Raw genomic sequence first — 26,694 nt, 5'->3', positions numbered from 1 at the left:
AAGTCACCATCCCAGACCGATGGCCAAACTGAACGAACAAATCAGACATTGGAACAATATCTGAGGTGCATGCTGTATCAAAAAGAGGACACCTGGAAAGTGTTGTGGATAGCACAGGTTTGTATGGGCACCGGCTGCAATATATTTGTATAGTGCTGCAGCCTGCATGCCTCAGAGCACATTACATGGAGACAAAACGACAGAGTGATGGGACAACATAGATCAGTGGTCCCTAGTGTCAGTATCTAGGGGATTAGGTCAAAGTTCAAGTGCCGTTATTTGAAGAGATGGGATTTAAGTTTCTTCCTGAAGCTTGGGTAGTTTGATTCTGCTCTTAAGTTAGCGGGCAGCTCATTCACCTTGTGGTAGCTTTGGGGGAGAAGGCCCTGCCCAGTCCATTAGCCCTTTTTGATGGGATAACGTGTAGAAGTCCTTTGTCGTTGGATCTAAGGTTGCGACTTGGCTTGTACTAAATAAAATGTTTCTTTAGGTATGCAGGGGCATTCCCAAACAGACATCGATGGACTAAGGTCAGTGATTTAAAGATGATGCGGTCCTCCATGGGTAGCCAGTGGAGGTCTCTCCTGTTGCCTGTGATATGCTGTTAGGCAGAATTATATGCAGTACCCTTTGGGAACACCACACACAATTAAGACTACAAGTGACAGTACAATTTCACCTTTGGTACAAGCCTGTACTACACAGTTAAAGTGGTAGCAGTAGCGAAGCAGCCAGACTTATCTCAAGAGTAAGTGAGCAGTATCAAATTGTTACACAAAGGACAACAATTACTATGATTCAGGCAAACACTGACTCAAGGTTTTCAAGTAAAAGAATATACATTTATTTCACTCTTCAGTTGTATAACATTACACCATTAGAAGCAGTTTAAAAATCACACTCTTAATAAACCAAGTTTTGTTTGCAAAGGTAGCGGGCGCCCCTCTCTCGACAGAACAGGGCCTGATAACCTGTTCAGTGGTTATTAACCACTTGAGAGTTCGCAGCCACTGCTTTTACTCACTGTGCCTTTCACAGATGGGAAATATCCATTTGCATATCAGTCTTTGTCCTGCCCAGGGGCAGTCCAGCACCGAAATGCAATGGCAATTCCAACCTGAACGAGAGTACCACCAGCAACCCCATACACGTGTTTCACCCTTGTTGGGGATCATCAGTGAGGTGAAGCTGATGCATCTCTAAGCACAGTGAGAGGGAGACCACGTCTGGTTGCCCCCAGGAGACCTAGGGTTACCAATCCCAGGTTCCTTGAAATTTAGTTTGCAAAGGTAGCGGGCGCCCCTCTCTCGACAGAACAAGGCCTGATAACCTGTTCAGTGGTTATTAACCACTTGAGAGTTCGCAGCCACTGCTTTTACTCACTGTGCCTTTCACAGATGGGAAATATCCATTTGCATATCAGTCTTTGTCCTGCCCAGGGGCAGTCCAGCACCGAAATGCAATGGCAATTCCAACCTGAACGAGAGTACCACCAGCAACCCCATACACGTGTTTCACCCTTGTTGGGGATCATCAGTGAGGTGAAGCTGATGCCTCTCTAAGCACAGTGAGAGGGAGACCACGTCTGGTTGCCCCCAGGAGACCTACGGTTACCAATCCCAGGTTCCTTGAAATTTAGTTTGCAAAGGTAGCGGGCGCCCCTCTCTCGACAGAACAAGGCCTGATAACCTGTTCAGTGGTTATTAACCACTTGAGAGTTCGCAGCCACTGCTTTTACTCACTGTGCCTTTCACAGATGGGAAATATCCATTTGCATATCAGTCTTTGTCCTGCCCAGGGGCAGTCCAGCACCGAAATGCAATGGCAATTCCAACCTGAACGAGAGTACCACCAGCAACCCCATACACGTGTTTCACCCTTGTTGGGGATCATCAGTGAGGTGAAGCTGATGCCTCTCTAAGCACAGTGAGAGGGAGACCACGTCTGGTTGCCCCCAGGAGACCTAGGGTTACCAATCCCAGGTTCCTTGAAATTTAGTTTGCAAAGGTAGCGGGCGCCCCTCTCTCGACAGAACAAGGCCTGATAACCTGTTCAGTGGTTATTAACCACTTGAGAGTTCGCAGCCACTGCTTTTACTCACTGTGCCTTTCACAGATGGGAAATATCCATTTGCATATCAGTCTTTGTCCTGCCCAGGGGCAGTCCAGCACCGAAATGCAATGGCAATTCCAACCTGAACGAGAGTACCACCAGCAACCCCATACACGTGTTTCACCCTTGTTGGGGATCATCAGTGAGGTGAAGCTGATGCCTCTCTAAGCACAGTGAGAGGGAGACCACGTCTGGTTGCCCCCATGAGACCTAGGGTTACCAATCCCAGGTTCCTTGAAATTTAGTTTGCAAAGGTAGCGGGCGCCCCTCTCTCGACAGAACAAGGCCTGATAACCTGTTAAGTGGTTATTAACCACTTGAGAGTTCGCAGCCACTGCTTTTACTCACTGTGCCTTTCACAGATGGGAAATATCCATTTGCATATCAGTCTTTGTCCTGCCCAGGGGCAGTCCAGCACCGAAATGCAATGGCAATTCCAACCTGAACGAGAGTACCACCAGCAACCCCATACACGTGTTTCACCCTTGTTGGGGATCATCAGTGAGGTGAAACTGATGCCTCTTTAAGCACAGTGAGAGGGAGACCACGTCTGGTTGCCCCCAGGAGACCTAGGGTTACCAATCCCAGGTTCCTTGAAAAATAGTTTTGCAAAGGTAGCGGGCGCCCCTCCCTCGAAAGAACAGACTTGATAACCTGTTCAGTGGTTATTAACCAGTTGAGAGTTCGCAGCCACTGCTTTTACTCACTGTGCCTTTCACAGATAGGAAATATCCATTTGCATATCAGTCTTTGTCCTGCCCAGGGGCAGTCCAGCACCGAAATGCAATGGCAATTCCAACCTGAACGAGAGTACCACCAGCAACCCCATAAACGTGCTTCACCTCACTGATGATCCCCAACAAGGGTGAAACATGTGTATGGGGTTGCTGGTGGTACTCTCGTTCAGGTTGGAATTGCCATTGCATTTCGGTGCTGGACTGCCCCTGGGCAGGACAAAGACTGATATGCAAATGGATATTTCCCATCTGTGAAAGGCACAGTGAGTAAAAGCAGTGGCTGCGAACTCTCAAGTGGTTAATAACCACTGAACAGGTTATCAAGTCTGTTCTTTCGAGAGAGGGGCACCCGCTACCTTTGCAAAACTATTTTTCAAGGAACCTGGGATTGGTAACCCTAGGTCTCCTGGGGGCAACCAGACGTGGTCTCCCTCTCACTGTGCTTAGAGAGGCATCAGCTTCACCTCACTGATGATCCCCAACAAGGGTGAAACACGTGTATGGGGTTGCTGGTGGTACTCTCGTTCAGGTTGGAATTGCCATTGCATTTCGGTGCTGGACTGCCCCTGGGCAGGACAAAGACTGATATGCAAATGGATATTTCCCATCTGTGAAAGGCACAGTGAGTAAAAGCAGTAGCTGCGAACTCTCAAGTGGTTAATAACCACTGAACAGGTTATCAAGTCTGTTCCTTCGAGAGAGGGGCGCCCGCTACCTTTGCAAAACTATTTTTCAAGGAACCTGGGATTGGTAACCCTAGGTCTCCCTCTCACTGTGCTTAGAGAGGCATCAGCTTCACCTCACTGATGATCCCCAACAAGGGTGAAACACGTGTATGGGGTTGCTGGTGGTACTCTCGTTCAGGTTGGAATTGCCATTGCATTTCGGTGCTGGACTGCCCCTGGGCAGGACAAAGACTGATATGCAAATGGATATTTCCCATCTGTGAAAGGCACAGTGAGTAAAAGCAGTGGCTGCGAACTCTCAAGTGGTTAATAACCACTGAACAGGTTATCAAGTCTGTTCTTTCGAGAGAGGGGCGCCCGCTACCTTTGCAAAACTATTTTTCAAGGAACCTGGGATTGGTAACCCTAGGTCTCCTGGGGGCAACCAGACGTGGTCTCCCTCTCACTGTGCTTAGAGAGGCATCAGCTTCACCTCACTGATGATCCCCAACAAGGGTGAAACACGTGTATGGGGTTGCTGGTGGTACTCTCGTTCAGGTTGGAATTGCCATTGCATTTCGGTGCTGGACTGCCCCTGGGCTGGACAAAGACTGATATGCAAATGGATATTTCCCATCTGTGAAAGGCACAGTGAGTAAAAGCAGTGGCTGCGAACTCTCAAGTGGTTAATAACCACTGAACAGGTTATCAAGTCTGTTCTTTCGAGAGAGGGGCGTCCGCTACCTTTGCAAAACTATTTTTCAAGGAACCTGGGATTGGTAACCCTAGGTCTCCTGGGGGCAACCAGACGTGGTCTCCCTCTCACTGTGCTTAGAGAGGCATCAGCTTCACCTCACTGATGATCCCCAACAAGGGTGAAACACGTGTATGGGGTTGCTGGTGGTACTCTCGTTCAGGTTGGAATTGCCATTGTATTTCGGTGCTGGACTGCCCCTGGGCAGGACAAAGACTGATATGCAAATGGATATTTCCCATCTGTGAAAGGCACAGTGAGTAAAAGCAGTGGCTGCGAACTCTCAAGTGGTTAATAACCACTGAACAGGTTATCAAGTCTGTTCTTTCGAGAGAGGGGCGCCCGCTACCTTTGCAAAACTCTTAATAAACCACACCACTTCCCTTAAATCCCCGACAAGTTAAGCTCACAAAATGAAGTGGGAGCAAAATGGCACTCTAGCAATTTAAAAGGGAGGGAAAGATGAAGTTACTAGAAATTGAACCACACCAACAGGTAAGTACTCAGGGCAATAGAACAAGAGGAACTACAGTGATAGAATCAGGTAGAAAAGGCTTAGGGCCAAAGTCATTAAGACAAAAGTCTTTTGCTTAAGATCACACATTTCAGGGCAGTTCGCGGTAAAGTTCGTGCCACGGATTTCGGATGAGGTTGGGTGGTAGAAACGTTAGTTCAAAAAGAAGAGAAGGACAATCCCTCAGATTGGAGAAAGATTTCACACACTTTCCCCGCGGCAGAACGAAACGAGCAACTGGGTTTGCACAGTACCTTAAAACGGAGCGGAAGCTGTAGCTGAGGTGGACGTTCCTGGTAGTTCCTGCAGGCTCACGGTTCCTGAAGCGACTGTTGGACTGACACGAAGTAGGAAGACTGGAGGGTCCTGCACTACCCAGGGAAGAAGCCAGCAGCAGAACAAAACAACAAATAAAAGGTGTGCTCCTTAAAACCCAAGCAGGGTCCGGCCTTCCTGGCTATCCAGCCCACTGTAGCTCTGTACAGAGAATTCAACCAGAGGAGGGGTCCTGGCTTGCAGTTTGGGCGAACTGGTTGGTCCCACCAGCTCAAGGGAAGAAGTTTCCTGGAGGATCTTCTCAGTCGGCGGATTCTGTCGATTCGTACCTGCAGCAGGGCTTCACAGGGTGGTTCAGTCGTTGAAGGGGTCCACTTCTGTCAGCTCCTCTTTGGTTCTTGCGTTCCAGTGGCGACTCTGCCTTTCCAGTCCCAGAGACCTGCTTTTTATGCAGTTTTCCCCCATTCATACAGCCTGGCTGTCAATCACACAGCAATGTGGCTGTCCTGGCAAGCACAGTCCCCTTAGCTAATCAGACAGGAGTGCGACTTGGGTTACCAAGGGAACCCATGGCAGGGTCTGAAGACCCCCTCCTTCACATCCTGCCTACCCAGACTTTCAGGCGCCTTAAGGAGGGTTTCTGTGCAGAAGCCCGCAAAAAGACAGCGAACAAAGGAATCATCCCCGGTTTGGCGCGCAGAGAAGAACACGAGAAAGACTTTAACAAAAAGAAATGGCGGCTAAACCCACCGGAGCCAAAATAAAATGTATTTGGTCAAGCAGGTTTATGTTCGAGGCTAATGTAATAGCCTAAAACTATACCATGGTTATATTAGATAACCGCAGTAGAAAAGATAGGGTAGTTACCACTGCCACCAGCCAAGTCTTGATGTAAAGGGAGCAAAACAGTGCTCCAAGAGACACAGACAAAAAGGGATAGCAATTAACCCTTTCCAATACTCCATGTAAGATGGGGTGTACTGGGTCTGTAGTTTAAAGAGACTACATAAAGTAAATGGCAACTTTACATGTTTCTGGGAGACAGTAGACAGTTCCAGAAAAATTGAGTCAGAGGGAAGTCTAAAAGACAACCCTGTGTTACTGCACTGAAGGTGCCTTGTAACACACATAAAAATGATGCTCTTGGAGTAGGTGAAGCTCCAGAGCCCAAGATCACACAAATGATAGAAACACACACAGCAAAACTAATTTAAGAGTGGAAAAAGGATCACACTCTTACCAGGTGAAAAATAAACTCCTAGAAATCCAGCAAAGCTGCTGAGGGCCTCATTAGGTAAGGGAAATTAGCCATTAATGAGAATTCTCCCTAACACTCACCCCACCCAGACTAAGGGACAGGAGGATTTAATCTGCTCCTGGATGAATCTCTACCTCTAGTCTGTTAAAGACATCCTAGAGAGACCATTAGCATTTTGGTGGTGACATCCTGCTCTTTGCTCAATGGTGAAATCAAATCCTTGCAGGCAGATTGACCATCTCAGAAGTTTTGGGTTCTCCCCTTTCATTTGCATTAACCATCTCAAGGGTTGGTGGTCTGTCTGAATCACAAAGGTAGATCCATACAAGTATAGTCTAAACATCTTCAGAGACCAAACAATGGCAAAACATTCACGCTCTATGGTTGCCCACCTTCTTTCTGGTTCCTTCAGTTTCCTACTGATGAAGCAAATGGGTTGCTCCCTACCTTTCTCATCCAGTTGACTAAGGACTGCACCTATACCTATATTGGAGGCATTTGTCTGCACAATGAAGGGTTGGTGATAATCAGGAGCTCTTAGGACTGTAGCTTGACAAAGGGCTTTCTTCAGGTTTTCAAAGGCTTGATTGCACTCCTCATTCCATCCAACCTTTTTAGGGAACTTTGGAGAGGAGATCACATTCAAGGGAGAAGCTATGGCCCATAGTTCTCTATGAAATTCCTGTAGTACCCAGTGAGACCTAGGAAAGCTCTCACTTGGGTTTGAGTAATAGGGGTGGCCCAGTTTTGCACAGCTTGTACTTTGCTGGGCAATGGCCTTATTTCACCTCCTCCTACATCATGACCAAGGTAGACCACTTTACTCTGACCAATTTGACATTTGCTTGCCTTTATGGTCCGATGGGCCTGCTCAAGAGCCTGAAAAACATATCCCAGGTGATCAATATGTTCTTTCCATGCAGGGCTGAACACTGCAATGTCATCCAAGTGTGCCATGCAGACGTCCTGCATCACATTCAGAACTTGATTAACCATCCTTTGAAATGTAGCAGGTGCATTCTTTAGTCCAAAAGGCATACACTTAATCTGGTAGAGGCCTGCTGGGGTAGAAAATGCAGTTTTCTCCTTGGCATGGTCTGTCAGTGATATTTGCCAATAGCCTGAGGTTAGATCAAATGTACTGAGGTACTTGGCTGAACCAAGTCTATCCACCAGTTCATCTGTCCTTGACAAAGGATGGGCATCAGTCTTAGTGACTGCATTTAGAGCTCTATAGTCCACACAGAATCTCAACTCCTTGGATCCTGCCTTTGGTACTAGAACAACTGGACTAGACCATGGACTTGTAAATGGCTCTATAACCCCGAGATAAAGCATCTTGTTGTCCTCTCCTTTGATGTGGGATCTCACATGTTCTGACATTCTGTAACCTCTGCTTTTCACAGGTAAACAGTCATCAGTGAGAATATCATGCTGGCCCCAAGGGGTCAAGTCTGGTGTTAGTGAAAACAGGGAGGCAAACTGATTCAACAGAACTTTGCACTTATCCGGTTATTCAGAAGTAAGTTGAGAAGGGAGATTGACTCCTTCTATTTGTTCATCTAAAGGTTTGCCTATGAGGAGGTCAGGTAGAGGTTCACTCTCCTCTTCCTCTTGAGCTGAAGCTAGAAGCAAAGCTTCCACTTCTGGTCTCGAGACATAAGCCTTTAAACAGTTGGTGTGAAAGACTCTGGGAGCCTCCTTAGGTTTGCCTAAGTCCACCAAATGGTTCACCTCTCCAAGTTTGCCCACAACCTTGAAGGGTCCTATCCATTTGTCCTGCAAGGCGCTCTGCCCTGTTGGCACCATAACTAATACAAGCTGGTCTTGAGTAAACTCAACCATACTGGCCTTCGGTCATGCCAATGTTTGACCAGAGCCTGACCTGCTTTCAAATTATCACTTGCTTCTGCCATCACATGTGACATTCTCCTCTGGAGACCTATCACATAGTCAGTCTCTCTGACTGGCTTGGGGGAAGGAGCATTCTCCAACCCCTCCTTGATCAGGGCCAATGGACCGGAGACTGGATGGCCATAGAGAAGTTCAAAGGGACTGTAACCAACTCCCTCCTGAGGGTCTACTCTATATGCAAAGAGAAGGCATGTCAGTAGAAGGTCCAACTTTTTCTTAAGGGGTTCTTCCAAAGCACCTATCATGCTCTTCATAGTATGATTAAACCTCTCTACCAGTCCATTTGTCTGTGGATGGTAGGCTGTAGAGAACTTGTAATTGACACCACAGTTTTTCCACATGGCTTGCATGTAGTGGGACATAATGTTGGATCCCTTCTCGGATATCACTTCCTTAGGAAACCGTACTCTGGTAAAACTACCAAGTAGAGCCTTAGCCACAGCCTGAGCCATAACAGTTCTCATAGGTATGTCTTCTGGGTATCTTGTAGCATGGACTACTACAACCAGGATAACCCTGTTCCTTGAAGATTTGGGAGGGTCAAGGAGACCGACAATGTCAATGCCCACCCTCTCAAAAAGAACTCCCACCACTGGGATAGGCACCAGGGGTGCCACATTCCTGGCTCCACTCTTGCAAGAGGTTTGGCAAGTGTGACAGCTCATACAGAATTTGTCAACTTCTGCACCCATTGTAGGCCAGTAGAAGTAGAGAGAGAGCCTTTCCTTGGTATTCTTGAAACTCAAGTGACCAGCCAAAGGTATCTCATGGGCCAACTGTAGGAACTGGAGTCTGTTGGCAAGGGGCACTACAATTCTTTTGCAGTCCCCAGGGATAGACTCAGTCGGTTCACTGTAGAAGAGGCCATCTTCCCAGCTTAACCTGTGCTTTCCAACTTCTTGCCCATCAAGTTGGTTAGCAGCCTGTTGTCGAAGACCTTCAAGAGTAGGACACTCTCTCTGTCCTTTGCTAAAGTCTGCCCTGTTGGGTCCACATTCCGACAGTAAATACTGCAGCTCAGTATGTTCAACAGGGTCAAGATCTCCAACTAAAACAGTGTCTTTTTCCAGATCTGATTCTTCAGATATTGGCTCAACCACACAAGGTTTCACCTCACACTCTGCCTCAGCAGGTGGAGTAGTCACAGGTGTGACTTCCGACAATCTTAGAGATGTCCTTGTTGGTAGCACAGGGGTGCTGTCTGATTTTTTCCTGGAGGTCTTGGGTTTTCCCTTTGCCTCTGTTTTCTTAGAAATGGCAGTGAGCAACTCCTGTGGAGTGGGAGTGATAGTTTCCTCTATCAGCTCCTCTGGAGAGCCGCTCAAGGTTCTCTCCCTTGCAGACCTAGTGAGCTCCTGTTTCCTTTTACTGGGAGGCCTGGGGGTACTTGATACAACTCCAAGAGTTTTCAGGTCATTACCCAACAGGACTCTCCCAGGCACTTCACTCTGCACACTAACGGGTATTTTGACAGTCATATCATTACACTGGATGAGAGCTGGTAACTGGGGAAGCATTTGCACAGGGCCTCCAGCTAACTTGGTGAGGTGTTTGGGTGCCTTAGCAACATCCTCCACCTTGAAAAATGATTCATCCACCACAGTTATGCTGGCTCCAGTGTCTCTGATGGCAGGGGTTTCCTGACCATTCACAAGAACACTATCTTTATAATACTCTTTAGTATTGTCTGGGATGGAATTATAGACATCTAAGTTCTGTTGTTCCTATAAACCCAGGGACACTAAAGAAATAATAGCTGAGACTCTCATGGGTTCATCAGCCAGTAGGTGAAAGTTTCCACTTGCCATAGGTACTTCTTCCTCTGGGGAGAAGGCTAAGGAGACAGTGTGGACCCCTGAAAGTTTACCCTTACATCTGGGATCCCCTTTCACATGGTCATTTGACCCACAAACATACCATTTCCTAACTGTCTTGATGAATGGGGGTTTGTTCTGACCTCCATCTGGTTTGGGTCCAGATGGTGCACTAGCCTGATTCAGTTTCCCTTGTGGTTTACCCTTATGTTGTTGTTTGTGGCCCTCTTTTGGATTGGAGTTATTAGAATTCTCTTTTTTGTCTTTCTTTGGCTGTTTCCCCTCATCCTTTTTTGAGTAGCCCCAGAAACCTTGAGAGTAGCCCTGTTGGCAACTCACAAGTCAGCAGCCTTAGCTAGCTTCTTTGGATCTATCTCCTTAGAATCAGCCAAGTGCTGTCTGAGCTCAGGGGAGCAGACAGCAAAAATAGACTCCAACATAACAAGATTTATCATTCCTTCATAAGTGTTTACTCTGTAACCCTTAATCCAACCATCTATGTTATTCAAACACTCACATAACCAGGTAGGCCAATGGGTACCATCATGTTTTTTGAGGGTCCTAAACCTCGTAAACTACTGGGAAGGGGTCTTTAATGCTAGCTTCAAACACTCATAATCATAATCCATCCTATCCACCTCCCCCATTTCCATTACAACATCAGATGTAACAGGGGGTAGCCTAGAGAAGAGCCAGGGAAGCAATTGATTCCCTGAGAGACCTTGAATCTCATGGTTATATTCAAACATTGCCAACCAATCCAAAATATCAAGCTTAGCCTCATACCTACCCACAATTTCTTTAGGCATATGGGGTCTCTTAGGACTAGAAGACCTAGAAGACTCTCGGAGAGAAGCATTTTCAAAAGACAATCTTTTAATTTCTAGTTCATGATTCAACTCCATTTCTCTGAGCTTAAGTTCTTGGTGTTTTTGTTCAGTTTGAGCATTTAAACGTTTGAATTTCAGTTCAAGCCTCATGTTCTCTAGAGCAATGAATTCAGGACTGAGTGTAGGACCTGTGGGGGTCCCAGTGGACAAGGGTGAGGTTGCTGAACAGGCAAGGGGCAGAGAGGTTTACAATCATAGACACATCTACCTCTTCCAACTCATCATTGACAGACATATTATCATCCTCAATACTTTCCACATTTGCTAGGGAGACAGGCATTTCAGACCCACTCCCTAGACTTTGATTCTTTAACAACTTTTCAATCAATTCAGTCTTTTTGCCTTTGGCAGAGAGTTTCTATTCTTTACACACGTTTCTTAAACAGTCAGCAGTGTAACTCTGGAGGGTCTCCTGACTGTGGCTTTCCATATTAGACATGATTAATATTGCTTTTGGTGATGTTAGCCTTGTGGTTAGTTGATCTAAGGTAATAGCAGCACTCTAAGTGTAATTACTATACTTTGATCCTCACCACTGTAAACCAGTGTTAGGCAGAATTATATGCAGTACCCTTTGGGAACACCACACACAATTAAGACTACAAGTGAAAGTACAATTTCAACTTTGGTACAAGCCTGTACTACACAGTTAAAGTGGTAGCAGTAGCGGAGCAGCCAGACTTATCTCAAGAGTAATTGAGCAGTATCAAATAGTTATACAAAGGACAGCAATTACTATGATTCAGGCAAACACTGACTCAAGGTTTTCAAGTAAAAGAATATACATTTATTTTACTGTTCAGTTGTATAACATTACACCATTATAAGCAGTTTAAAAATCACACTCTTAATACACCACACCACTTCCCTTAAATCCCCGACAAGTTAAGCTCACAAAATGAAGTGGGAGAAAAAATGGCACTCCAGCAATTTAAAAGGAGGGAAAGACGAAGTTAACAGAAATGGAACCACACCAACAGGTAAGTACTCAGGGCACTAGAACACGACGAACTATAGTGATAGAATCAGGTAGAAAAGGCTTAGGGCCAAAGTCAATTGGACAAAAGACTTTTGCTCAAGATCACACGGTTCAGGGTAGTTTGCAGTAAAGTTCGTGCCACGGATTTCGGACGAGGTTGGGTGGTAGAAAAGTTACTTCAAAAAGAAGAGAAGGACAAGCCTTCAGATTGGAGAAAGATTTCACACACTTTCCACCCGGCTGAACGAAATGAGAAACTGGGTTTGCACAGTACCTTAAAACGGAGAGGAAGCTGTAGCTGAGGCGGACGTTCCTGGTAGTTCCTGCAGGCTCACAGTTCCTGAAGCGACTGTCGGACTGACACGAAGTATGAAGACTGGAGGGTCCTGCACTACCCAGGGAAGAAACCAGCAGCAGAGCAAAGCAACGAATAAAAGGTGCGCTCCTTAAAACCCAAGCAGGGTCTGACCTTCCTGGCTATCCGGCCCACTGTAGCTCTGTACAGCAAATTTGACCAGAGGAGGGGTCCTGGCTTGCAGTTTGGGTGAACTGGTTGGTCCCACCAGCTCAAGGGAAGATGTTTCCTGGAGGATCTTCTCTGTCGGTGGATTATGACAATTCGGACCTGTAGCAGGGCTTCACCGGGCGGTTCAGTCATTGAAGGGGTCATCTTCTGTCAGCTCCTCATTGGTTCTTGCATTCCAGTGGCGACTCTGCCTTTCCAGTCCCAGAGACTTGCTTTTTATGCAGTTTTCATACAGCCTGGCTGTCAATCACACAAGAGGGTGGCTCTCCTAGCAAGGACAGTCCCCTTAGCCAATCAGACAGGAGTGCGACTTGGGTTACCAAGGGAACCCATGGAAGGGGTCCGAAGACCCCTCCCTCACATCCTGCCTACCCAGACTTTCAAGTGCCTTAAGAAGGGCTTCTGTGCAGAAGCCTGCGAAAAGACAGCGAACAAAGGAATCATCCCCGGTTTGGCATGCAGAGAAGAACACGAGAAAGACTTTAACAAAATGAAATGGCAACTAAACTCAGCCGGAGCCATAATAAAATGTATTTGGTGAAGCGGGATTATGTTCGAGGCTAATATAATAGCCTAAAACAATACCATTGTTATATAAGATAACCGCGGTAGACAAGTTAGGGTAGTTACCACTGCCACCAGCCAAGTCTTGATGTAAAGGGAGCAAAACAGTGCTCCAAGAGACACAGACAAAAAGGGATAGGAATTAACCCTTTCCAATACTCCATTTAAAATGGGGTGTACTGGGTCTGTAGTTTAAAGAGACTTCATAAAGTTAATGGCAATTTTACAGGTTTCTGGGAGACAGTAGTCAGTCCCAGAGAAATGGAGTCAGAGGGAAGTCTAAAAGACAACCCTGTGTTACTGCACTGAAGGTGCTGTGTAACACACATAAAAATGATGCTCATGGATTAGGTGAGGCTCCAGAGCCCAAGATCACACAAATGGTAAAAACACACACAGCAAAACACATGTAAGACTGGGTAAAAGGCTCACACTCTTACCAGGTGAAAAAAATGAATCCTAGAAATCCAGCAAAGCTGCTGAGGGACTCATTAGGTAAGGGAAATTAGCCATTTATGAGAATTCTCCCTAACAAATGCGCTCTCTTAGTTTTGCCTGTTATGGTTCTCATGCTATTGTTTTGGATTATTTGGCACTGTTTGAAGCATTTGTTGCTAGTGCCTAGCATCAGTGAGTTACCATAATCAAGCCGGGAGGGGATGGTGGCTTCTACTAAATCTTCAACTTCTGCAAATGCTGAAGGGATAATTGACAATCCGACATACATCGAAAGGAAAGAAGGTGACTCTAATCATGCCATTTGCAAGCAAACTAAGTCGTACCTCGAAAAAATGAAATGAAAAATTGCAACACAAGGAAAGAAAACCAAAAGCAAGAGTCAACATGCCAATAATTCACATACATTTCTTCGAAATATCAAGTCCCTAAATGTGACAATTCAAACCTCGTCCTCGCAAAAAACAGCTGTGCCAATGATGGCAACGGCACCAAGGTGTGATGTGCAATCTCAAGAAGCAAGCAAATTGCTACAAATTAATAATATAGACACTCAAAAATTAAGAGATGATGAGCTAATGAAGGAGATGTTGAATATGTCGACATATGAAACAGAGGAGGAATTGGAAGAAGACGAAGATGGTCAGGATGCAAGAAAGATCATATGTCTAGATTCTGACGTGGAATCCGCCCATTAGGCTAAAGAGCCTAGAATCGAATCGAATGAAGAATCTGAAAAGAGGACATGCAAAATCGTACCATGTATGGGATCCAAGTCGAGCCTCAACAACGAGCAGAAGAATAGTTGTGATGGTTCTTCAAAATTTCTTACCATCACAGAAAAAAGAGAGCGATTAGAAGCACACAATCTAATAAAATATCTCTTACCAGAACAAGGCCCGATTGTAAATTATAAAGGATTAGAAAAGAACCAAGAACCACAGTTTTCAAACTGAGCGCAACTATCGAATCGTGCACACAAAAAAGGATGTTGTGAAACCTGTGGATAACGTTGGGGCCGACGATAAATGACAAGCCCTGCTCTCAAGTGCTGCAAACAAGAAAGAAAAACAAACATTTTCTGCAAATTACTGCCTTCTGTTGGAACGTATTCTACCCACCAAGGATGATCTTATTCTAAACAGGAAAACATATTGTGATTAATACATCACGTACCAAGTTTGAGAACGATTGTATCTGACGACATAAAAACTGTGGAATTCATTGAAGAAGCAACTTATGACCGAGTGCTGCTACACATCCAATCTCAAATAATACGCGACATGCTACTAAATGCCGCGACTACTATCAACCCATTGGGATTTGATATATGAGACATCAAAACAGATGATAATGGGTCAGAAGGTCAGCACCCTCTTAACCATAGCGACAATAACATGTCGCCTGTAAACCGGTTTAAGAGAAATGAATCCATGAAACGGCTGTCTAGAAGTCCTGGATGAGGTTGAGTTCAATTGTTGAACAAAGCCCTCAGGTGTTAATTGTATGCATAATCCTGTAGTTCCCTCCTCTAAGCATGAACAAATAAGAATAACCATTGCAGGATGCAGTAAAGTTGCAGAAACAAACAAAAATAAACCAGAGCAAGTCTTCGCAAGTGATAAAGAAGACGATTGGAATTGGATGGCAAGAGTAGGAGGACATAACTACAGTTAATGCCAATCGCCACTCACAAATTCGATAATTCAAATAGGCAGTAGGAATACAAGGGGATTTGGTCATCTATACAATAATACATCAGTGGAATTGAAAACATTAGACATGGTATGTCTTCAAGAATCCTGGCTGGCCGTGACCCAGCTGTAGAAGGATACGAGGTAAATGTAAACCCTACGATTAAAGGAGTAAAGGGCTGGTTTGATAACACTGATAAAAAAAAAAGTGGATTCTGCATACTTAGCACATATAACCAATCTCCCTATATACAAGTGACCTTAATTGAGATATTGAAACAAATGAGAGATCTCGGGAAACCGATTCACATTATAAATGTGTACTGGAACCATCAGGCGGTCGGCACCTTCTCGTTCATCAGTGAGATACTAGAGATAATTGACAACATCATGTCCACAGAATTATGTCCAAATCAGATACTCTGGGGGATCTTAACATTGAATGTGTCAAGCCGCAATGTGAGGAAAAACATTAAACAACAAAACATAAAGGCAAAAGACAATTGGCGTCCCAATGGATGGAGGAATTGGAGGCTAGGGAATTGTTGAAATTGAATGGAAATACTGTGGAAGATGTTCCTCCCCAAGCTACGTGGAGAAGATATGGTCAGAAATCCATCCTTGACTACATTTTTGTCTCAGAACAAATTGTGAAGAAGATCAAATTGCTGCATATAATCCAAATGAGTCAGAGTGATCACAACCTGGTAAAAATCACATTTCTTGGTTCCACAAAAAATGTGGGACTGGCATGGAGTCCAACCCTAATTGTGGAACCTAACAGATATAGATGAAAGATGGACGCAAGTAAGGTAAATAACACCACAAGAGGACTCCAAAAGAGAGCGATTAGAAGCACACAATCTAATAAAATATCTCTTACCAGAACAAGGCCAGATTGTAAATTATAAAGGATTAGAAAAGAACCAAGAACCACAGTTTTCAAACTGAGCGCAACTATCGAATCGTGCACACAAAAAAGGATGTTGTGAAACCTGTGGATAACGTTGGGGCCGACGATAAATGACAAGCCCTGCTCTCAGGTGCTGCAAACAAGAAAGAAAAACAAACATTTTCTGCAAATTACTGCCTTCTGTTGGAACGTATTCTACCCACCAAGGATGATCTTATTCTAAACAGGAAAACATATTGTGATTAATACATCACGTACCAAGTTTGAGAACGATTGTATCTGACGACATAAAAACTGTGGAATTCATTGAAGAAGCAACTTATGATCGAGTGCTGCTACACATCCAATCTCAAATAATACGCGACATGCTACTAAATGCCGCAACTACTATCAACCCATTGGGATTTGATATATGAGACATCAAAACAGATGATAATGGGTCAGAAGGTCAGCACCCTCTTAACCATAGCGACAATAACATGTCGCCTGTAAACCGGTTTAAGAGAAATGAATCCATGAAACGGCTGTCTAGAAGTCCTGGATGAGGTTGAGTTCAATTGTCGAACAAAGTCCTCAGGTGTTAATTGTATGCATAATCCTGTAGTTCCCTCCTCTAAGCATGAACAAATAAGAATAACCATTGCAGGATGCAGTAAAGTTGCAGAAACAAACAAAAATAAACCAGAGCAAGTCTTCGCAAGTGATAAAGAAGACGATTGGAATTGGATGGCAAGAGTAGGAGGACATAACTACAGTTAATGCCAATCGCCACTCACAAATTCGATAATTCAAATAGGCAGTAGGAATACAAGGGGATTTGGTCATCTATACAATAATACATCAGTGGAATTGAAAACATTAGACATGGTATGTCTTCAAGAATCCTGGCTGGCCGTGACCCAGCTGTAGAAGGATACGAGGTAAATGTAAACCCTACGATTAAAGGAGTAAAGGGCTGGTTTGATAACACTGATAAAAAAAAAAGTGGATTCTGCATACTTAGCACATATAACCAATCTCCCTATATACAAGTGACCTTAATTGAGATATTGAAACAAATGAGAGATCTCGGGAAACAGATTCACATTATAAATGTGTACTGGAACCATCAGGCGGTCGGCACCTTCTTGTTCATCAGTGAGATACTAGAGATAATTGACAACATCATGTCCACAGAATTATGTCCAAATCAGATACTCTGGGGGATCTTAACATTGAATGTGTCAAGCCGCAATTTGAGGAAAAACATTAAACAACAAAACATAAAGACAAAAGACAATTGGCGTCCCAATGGATGGAGGAATTGGAGGCTAGGGAATTGTTGAAATTGAATGGAAATACTGTGGAAGATGTTCCTCCCCAAGCTACGTGGAGAAGATATGGTCAGAAATCCATCCTTGACTACATTTTTGTCTCAGAACAAATTGTGAAGAAGATCAAATTGCTGCATATAATCCAAATGAGTCAGAGTGATCACAACCTGGTAAAAATCACATTTCTTGGTTCCACAAAAAATGTGGGACTGGCATGGAGTCCAACCCTAATTGTGGAACCTAACAGATATAGATGAAAGATGGACGCAAGTAAGGTAAATAACACCACAAGAGGACTCCAAGAGGCGAGAAATAAGAATAGTTGTAACAATCCCAAATAGTGTACCCTGTTGAAATAATATGTAGAAAAGTGTGGAAATTCACCTAAACAGGGCTTTACGAGGCGACCTGCACATGATAGGGAAGTTCTAATAAAGAAGAGATAATTAGATCCATCATGAAGTGCAAGAAAGAATCATGCACATTTGAGAAGAAAAAAAACAAGCATAAGTACAAAAACTGGCTAATTGCCCATAAGTGCATGACGGAACAACGGGACACAGAATTTATGATGAACACACTCTCACAAAAAACACCCAAAGACTTCTGGAAAACGCTTAATGACCTATATGCGCCACAAAAAGCAATCATAAGCAATATGATTTCTGAGAAGCAGTGGATAACACATTATTATAATTTGTACAGAAAGCTAGGGTCCATAGAAGAACCATTGTTCCCACACCTTCATCGTTGGGACATCTTGATGAAGAGAGAAGATATTCTAAAAAACATCATGTAAATTAGCTAATCGAGAGCCCCTGGCCCCGATGGTCTAACTAACAAGATGGTAAGATAAAATCCTGATGAATGGGCCGATTTCTGTACCATATTATTTGAAATAATATTGAATAGACGTGTAATTCCAGCATCATGGAAAAGTGCAATTGTTGTGCCTATATTTAAAAAAGGAATAAGATCAGAACTTAAAAACTATCGACCAATTGCCCTCCTTGATGTGGTAGGAAAAATCTTCGCCACTCAATTACAACATCAATTGATGCACTGGATGAAAACGACCTCTACATATGACCAAAGGCAAACAGGTTTTGTCAAAAGCGTGGGCTGTGGATTAAATCTTTTTCTGATCATTGTAGTAAAAAGGGAGACCATCAGGCAAGGAACAAAAATGTACCTTGAATTCATTGATCTAGCATACGCCTTTGAAAGCGTAGACAGAGAACTTTTATGGACAAAGTTAAAACATTGAAACTGTCCAACAACTCTGATCATGGTGATCAAGACCTTGTATTCTAATACCGAGATAAGAATCTGCCTAGATAAAGATAGAACTCTGTCCGCACCAATAAGAACATATAGGGGCGTTAAACAACGATGCCCATTAGCGTCAATATTGTTCAACCTGTTTATTTCAGATATAGGAGAAACCTTGGGAAGTGTACCTGCATTTCTGCCCAAAATCAATGGAACTCACTTGGGTTGGATTATGTATGCAGATTATCGACACTGGAGAAGTATGTAGAAGCGAATGGTTTGAAGGCAAACCCTGCAAAATCTGAAATCCTAATTCTGCAAAATTTTAAAGGAAGAAAAGGATGTCCAAAAAAACAACATCAGTGGTGACTTGAAAGGAAGCTGTAAAATGCGTCAACAGATGGAATATCTGGGCATGCTAATAAGCAGCAACATCAATGACACTCCATGGGTACAGAAGACAAAGGTGAAATGTAAACAATTCGCAGCACAAGGCGCCTTGATAAATAAAACATTTGGCAAATTTTCAATAAAACCTGTGATCAAGTTTCATAAATTAAAGGTGGTGCCAGCTCTAACATATGCAGCAGAATGTGCCATGGGGTGTCTGTCTTCGGTGTGGGCTTCACTTGAAAATGTCTTCTGGAGTAAAGTCCTATGGTTATCGAAAGGAACGCCAACTGCTTGCATCAGATATGAGCTGGGACTCATTTCAATAAATACAAGAGTGATCTGGAATACGCTTGCACTCTATCGTAAAATGATTGTAGCAGAACAACTTCAACAATTCAAGATCTTGGTCCAAATCGAAATGAATTAAAAATGAAACAATCTTGTGTAAATGGACGGAACGCTGTGAAATAATCCTAGAACAGCTAAATAGAGATAACAACACATTACAAGTGAATCAAATCGCTGTGTGAAAAAAGAAACTGTGGACTCAAGTTTGGGTGGATACAATAGAACAGATACAATAGAACAGCACCAACAACACTGATTAATGCAAAATGATGCAGCAGAAAGCAGAAAGCAGAGTGTGCAATAAGCTACCAAACTATCTGGAAAAATGTCCATCCAAATTTCACAGAACAATATACACGAAGGCTAAATCTTTTTGAAACCAAAGAGAGAAAATCTGTGATGATGAACCGCACGCAAGTTGATGTGATGTGTAGATTTTTCAAGAATGCTAAGGAAACTTTAAAACATTGGACCTTGTTCTGTGTCGCCTTGATAACACTGCGAACAAAGCATCTTGGCACACATATATTGCAAACATCGTCTATGTGGGCAGAAGAATGGTGGGCTCGGTTCTCAGAGGGAAACAACAAAAAAGTAACTTTTACCCTAACATTTTATTTAGATCAAGTGCATGAACTTTTCATGAATTAGTTGTATGAGACAGAAAGATGAATTTGACAGGATGAATGATGACATGAAAGTGGTAAAAGTACGGATTTTTCTTTTTTGTGTTTTCCGGTTTAAAAAAAATGTTATAATAAACTCATTAAAAAAAGTTATAATATGTATCTGACACAAATTGACTGCTCTTACAAATGAGGAACGTTTTCAAAGATTTTAAGCTAATGAGTTCACTCCTTTTAACAATAGATTGCCCTCAGATCAAAATCTCAACGTTAAGCAGCAGCCTTCTAAGTAATTAAGAGCAGCTGATAAAAACGTAGTATGCTCACAAGTTACTGTTATTAGTACTTGAATGGAAAATGTATATTATAAGTTTAAACTGCTGCAAGTCGGCTTGTTGTAATAATGCCAGTATGTCAGATTAGAAAGAATAGGGAACAGCCTCCCTGCCACTCTAAAACTTGAGGAGAACCATCTCCGGTTCCGGAAGCACCTCAAGACCTTCCTCTTTTCTTCTGCCTTCACTCCCCCTCTCCCTTGCTGATCTGTTCTCTGTTGGCACCATGCACCTGGCCACCCTCTGTCTTTTGGGCCCAGGTACCTGCTCATCCTGCCACCCTCCCGCACTGCCTCCGGGCCACCCCTTGCACTGGGGTCTGTATCTGTACCCATACAGCCCCCCTTTTCCTTCCTGCACTTATCAGACCTACCGTGTCTGCGGCCTTAAACCTAGCACTTGCAAATTGCTGGCTGCATTACCACTGTTTGTTGCCTTTATTATTTATTTATTGTTATTTATCTGTTTCTCCTCTGCTTTGAACTTTCCATCTCTCCCCCCTTCCATGCATGTTTCCCCTCCCCCTCTCCCATGCACTTGCACATTCTCAATGTCACTGGGCAGGGGAGTTGCTAGGTCTGGAAAAGACCCGGGGCTAAGCTGATGTTGGAACTGTTGGGACTGGGGGCTAGCTAGTCTTTTGGCTGTAGCTCCTGAGATTCTATCAGGGGCTACAACCAAAAGATCAGGGGCTATAGCGCCCTTAGCCCCCCCCTAGCATCGCCCCTGTCACTGGGCCTAGTAAGATTGCTGTTTTGTTCTCCCCTGTTCCCCTCCCTTGCCTTGTCGCCTTTTTGTTACAAGTGATATCCCGGCCAAATTTGCACTCTTTTATTCTCACATGTTTGTTTGTTTGTTTGTTTATTATTTGATAATGCGCACAAAACCCAGGGGTAGCCGGGCGCAGCAGGTACAAGGTTACTTAAGCTTAGGTTGCATTCATAGTAAAGAAAAAAAAACAAAAAAAACATAGCAATACAATACATACATGTCAATACAGGATATTGGAATGAGAAACTAACATGTTACAGTATTGAGAATGTATACAAAGGTAAGAAGGGTGAGAGCAGAATCGTCTTAGACTGGGTTGCAGAGATATCGTGGCCGTTGGGTAACATGACAATTATTTGTCGCTGGACCAGAGCCAGTTTTTTACCTTACTTCTGAAGTTAGAGTAGGGTAAGTTCGCTCTCAGCGCAATGGGCAATGCGTTCCAGGCCTGGGCAGCTCTGACAGGGAAGCTTACACCGCCCGCTTTGGATCATTTAAATCTGGGATTTTCGAGCAGGAAGTGGTTGGTGGCCCTGGTGTGGTGGCTGGATAATTTTCTAGACAGTCTGGCTGAGGTGTAAGGGGAGGCTGTGTTATTGAGTCCTTTGTGGGTGAGTGATAGTGTCTTGAGCAGGACTCTGTCGCTGATTTTAAGACAATGGTGGTCTTTCCTGATATTGGAAATATGTGCTCTGCGGGGTACGTCAAGGGCTGCTCTAAGAGCGTTATTTTGAAGGATTTGCATTTTATTTATAATGGTTTTATTGGCTCCTGCATAGAGGGCATTACAATAGTCCAATTTGGACATTACTAGTGCGTTGGCTAGCATGATGCAGTTAGTTTTAGAGAGGTAAGGTCTACAGGTCCTGATGAGTTTACAGGTGTACGCTGTGGAGGATGCCAGGATGTTAACTTGTTTTTTGGCGGTCAAAATGTTAGGACTTATTTTCTATACTCTGGCCTAGTGGACAGATGTAAAAAAGGCCAACCTATATTGTGACAACAACTCTGGAAAGCTGTAACCAAACCAGTTTAGGTAGCAGTGCCATGCCTGCTAGATTGGCTCCAACTGCTTCTTCTCGTTCTACTTCCAGGAGGATGAATGCATTGCATTCTAAACAGCCCTTTGCACATGGAACTGCTGACAGGCCATTCTATTCCTGTTATAAACTCTCTGGCAGGTTCCCATGGAGATGGCATTAAGAGCTGGTACCTGTTTAATTTATAAGACTTGCTTCCTGAAGACTCACACGTTATGTGAGTCATGTCACATGTCTGGGGGCGTGGTTGTTTCCCCCATAAGCACTGCGGTTACAGGAGCCTGGTGCTTGTAATTAGTTTTCTTCTTGAAGCTTCTGTTGCTCCACGCCATGTTGTTAAGCAGCATTGTTCCAGCCTTCCTTCGGTTTCCTGAAAGAAAGAGTTTGCCGTTTATCCGGCTTTCGATCAGCATTCAGTTCAAGCTTCTTTAATCTGCTCATTCCTCGGCGCGTTCCGCGCCTGTGGTTCCTGCTTCAGCTGTACCACAGATGCCACACGGAGCACGCGGTTGTTAGCGTTCTTAAGCCGCCTGGCTTCCGGGGCTGTCTCATCTCCGCCTACAATCACCTGTGCTGTGTCAGCTGCCTTACGAACTTCAAAGACATTTTATCCGTCTGATTGCACGGCTGGCCTCTCACCATCATTATCAAGCTTTGATGTTATCTGCTGCATTACGGATTTTAAGGACATTTGTAATCAGGGCTACAGCAGCAGTTCCACAACTACAATGGCTGTTCCCATATACATCTACAGCTCAGGTTCTTAAACCTGCTGTTCCTGCATCCCTTCAGGTACATACTTACAGTATTGATTTTCTTTCTGTTTCATGCTGGGAGCCCGCACTTTACAGCATTAGCTGCTATTTACACTGCATCTTGCTGCTTTTCACTCCTTAAAGGGATACTCCCTCTAATAGACATCTGAGGATTACTTGGTGTTGCTACTATTGGGAACCTACCACTGGACTACTCATTAACACCATGTGCACTGGACTTCAAGACGCTTTTCAGATATTTAGTGCACCAGCCCGACACTCGTGTCATTCGGGTTCTAGTCCTTAACTGACCTTCCTTCCATACTTGTTTTCCCTGGAATGTCCATTTTTTTTGAGCACCAGGTTCTTCCATGCTAAGGTAGGAGATTCCTATAATTAGCTGTTCATAGAAAGGTTGGGGGTTCACTGGGTAGAGATTATTACTAAATCCATTCCTTTACTTTTAGGAGAAGATACATCCAGTAGAAAACTACAGCACTACAACACTGGCTATCCCCGTAATAGGGACCACCACGCCCTTTCCAGTGATTCGCTGCACTAGGTTTAGGTTCCTCTCAGCTAGTGTGGTTGATCATTAGGAAGGTCTTAACTCTTCAAGAAGGTCTTCTTCCACACCAGGCACCACAACCAAACCAGGACATTGCAGTCTCTGTAGGTTTTACTTATCTTATCATCAAACCTGGTTGTATTCTGTGTGCCTAGTGTAACAAGCAGTGACAGGCGGTCTAGGCTACGTTCTTCAGAGCGCTGGGCTTGCAAAGGGTCCACAATGAGATCACATGATAGGAATCAAATATTACACTTAGACAGGATGTATAAAAATACAGTTACTTAATTATGGCCAAAGCACACTATAGAAAAATTACTACAACCGGTAGACATGTCACACCACACTATCAAACTAAATACATATATACATTCACTTGGTCATAAGGCACAATACAAATCAGAAACGCCTGCAAAGGAAAGGTTAGACAAGTATTATGCACAAAAAGGTCCACAGAGATGATCAGTATCTAATATTGTCCAGCCCTAAATTGACTGGGACCTTGTGCCCAATAGATCAGGATAGTTTCACAGAATTTAGGATGCAGGAAAAAATGCGGGGTCCAGTGAAGGGTTTTTAGGGTTAGGGTTCAAGTTAGACTAATGCCCAAAAGTAGCCCCAACAGTCAGATGTCTTGCACAAGCAAGCTATGGCAAAGCCAACAGTGTTAGAAATAAGCTTTATTATAAGCCCATTGACTTATAATGGGAGTATAGGGGTAGGTTAGCAACTCTGTAACTTAACCCCGTACTCTGATTCTTCCCCAGACTTGGCAGAACAAAGGAAGAGTGTCCGACGTTGTTTTGCCCACCAAAAGCAGCAGTCCATGATTCTCTGGGGTTGCAGGTTCGAGCCGATCACCGGTTGGTGTCTTTTACTGTTGCAAGGATTCTCACTCAAAGAATGCAGAAAAACTCGATGCAGCACCACTCTCAGGACAGGACTCGGATCAGGTAAGCAATTTTCGGATGGTGCACACTGTGCACGGTAATGCAAATGGATTCATTAGCCGCGGTCGGACTTTCCCTTCTATCTCAGGTCCCCATGATGCTAGGATGTTCAAGGTTCACAGGAGGTAGTCTTTCAGAGCCAGCCAAGGATCCGCCAAGTTTCAGGCCCAAACTTGGTGCACTGACGTCGGCAGCACTGTAGCCCAAAAACTAAGCTGGTCAGCCACAGGACGGTTTCAGGGCACTTCTGAAGGCTTCCTTGGCAGGGCACCAAGCAGACTTCAGGAATGGATGGTCCCTTCACTCCAAGGGTCGTAGATCCTTTGCAGGACTACTAAAGATCAAGAGCAAGACAGAGCTCCTCCAGGACAGCAGCAGAATATGGTTGCCAGCCCTCCTTCAGTCGTGTCTTAGGTCTCTTCGCAGGTCTCACAGCTGGATAGGATACCTGGCTCCATCAGGTTTCTCCAGGATCTCTGAAGAATGGGTGCAGGGGTCCTCTTCTTATCTTAAAAGCCAGGTAAGAGCTGAAACTCCCAATAGCAGGACTAGCCCACACATGCACATACACACCAGCAGTGATCCAATCGGGACCACTGGTGGGAACATTCATGCATACCAATCAGACACACTGAAACCAGAATGTGGATTGGAGTCAGACTGTCCCAGCCCACATCCTGCCAGCAAACACACACAGCCCTCCAGTAGCCCACCAAAAGCCCCTGTTTTCCCAGGCACTGGAAGTCCTTATAAGGATTTTCCCAGCCTCTGAGGCCAGGAAGAAGGCTAAAGAACAAGATGTCAAAAGAACAGGTCAATAAAATCTCGTGGCACGCCCATGTTTGACCAGTAGCCACAGTTAGTAGTCAAACACGGTAAACGCAGTAAAGCTAAAACGAAATTCCCCAAAAAGTGGTTAAAAGTCACTGCTGCCACCAGCCTATCCTTTTAGCACACCTAGAGTAAATAAAAATCCTCTGAGTGTTAGTCTAGGGCAAAACAAAAATGCACCCCATTGTACTGCAGTGTAAGCTGCATTGTACAATGATAACAAGTTACCACAAGTGATACAAAAGTAACCTAAATTAGTAACACAGTAAAACAACAAAGGGAAACAAGGTTATTCAGTAAGGATAGCCTGAAAGACATATCAGTTTCCCCATAACATATGAGCAGAGGCCAGTGTAAGCTTAAGTCTTCACTGTACTGCAAAAATTACGGATCAGATTCAGAAATAAAAGCATAATGTTTAGGGGCTCCATAAACATGGAAGCAAAGGTGCAGTAAAGAGGAATCTTTCTTAACACATAACACCACCAAGGATTAGTCGTTTGCTGTAGGGGGAGTGAGAAAGTAACAGAAAAAGTGAGCACATTTTGTGTTTTTTCAGAAAATGCCAATATAATGATTTTCCTCTTCCTTGTAAGAGCTAGGAACAAATAGTTTGCAGTTCTGAATTCATTATTTTCCAAGATTTCAAGAACAAGTTGAGCAGAAATACAAAAACATATTTTTCATAAGGTTACCATCAGTTTTGTGAGAGGTAGGAGATTTTTCCCTTTTTTTAAAAAAAGGACATGCTTGGACGGAATGGAAGAGGTGGGTAGGAAAGCGCAATGGGAACACAGAAAGGCATACATTTCTGAAAAGTAGACAACATTCCAAGTTCAGTAAGGGGTTATTTGAGCAGGTTAGGCAACAACTATGTACCTAAAATTAGAAAAGTGACAGAAAAAAAGTATGTGCTGGACATGTTTGCACTTGTAAGGCAATGGCTTCTGTGAATATTGAGAGCATTCCCTTGACTCTTCTAATTAGGAAATCACACATTTCTTGTATTGTTTCCCAAAACAATCAGTACCATGAGCCAGAAATTGAGCCATTGGACACAGGATTATTGTGCTGACGGCCTAAACAGATGTACCTAGCATTTGAAAATAAGGAAAACGAATGTGGTGAAGAATAGAAAGCATAAATATTTTGAAAGAGCACAGGCAAATCTTTTGAAAGATAGGCGACTTGCGCAAGTTACAAAAGTGTACAGTGCCCAAAGCAGCTACTAAATGTAGGTCACATTTGGGAAATTAAAGCGTTGTGTAACAAAGTGAAGTAGGAAATGTATGAACACATTATCAAAACCAAGCGAAAACAACAAATGTCCCTTGGGAGTGGGACTGGGGCACCAAGAGGAGAGACACAGTATCCCTCTACCCATTTCCCTGTAGAACACCCTCATTCCATGTACTATCTAGGAACT

Source organism: Ambystoma mexicanum, chromosome 3p (assembly GCF_040938575.1).
Source record: "Ambystoma mexicanum isolate Mex_15411 chromosome 3p, UKY_AmexF1_1, whole genome shotgun sequence".
Taxonomy (NCBI): Eukaryota; Metazoa; Chordata; class Amphibia; order Caudata; family Ambystomatidae; genus Ambystoma; species Ambystoma mexicanum.
Note: the sequence above shows the minus strand (reverse complement) of the source record.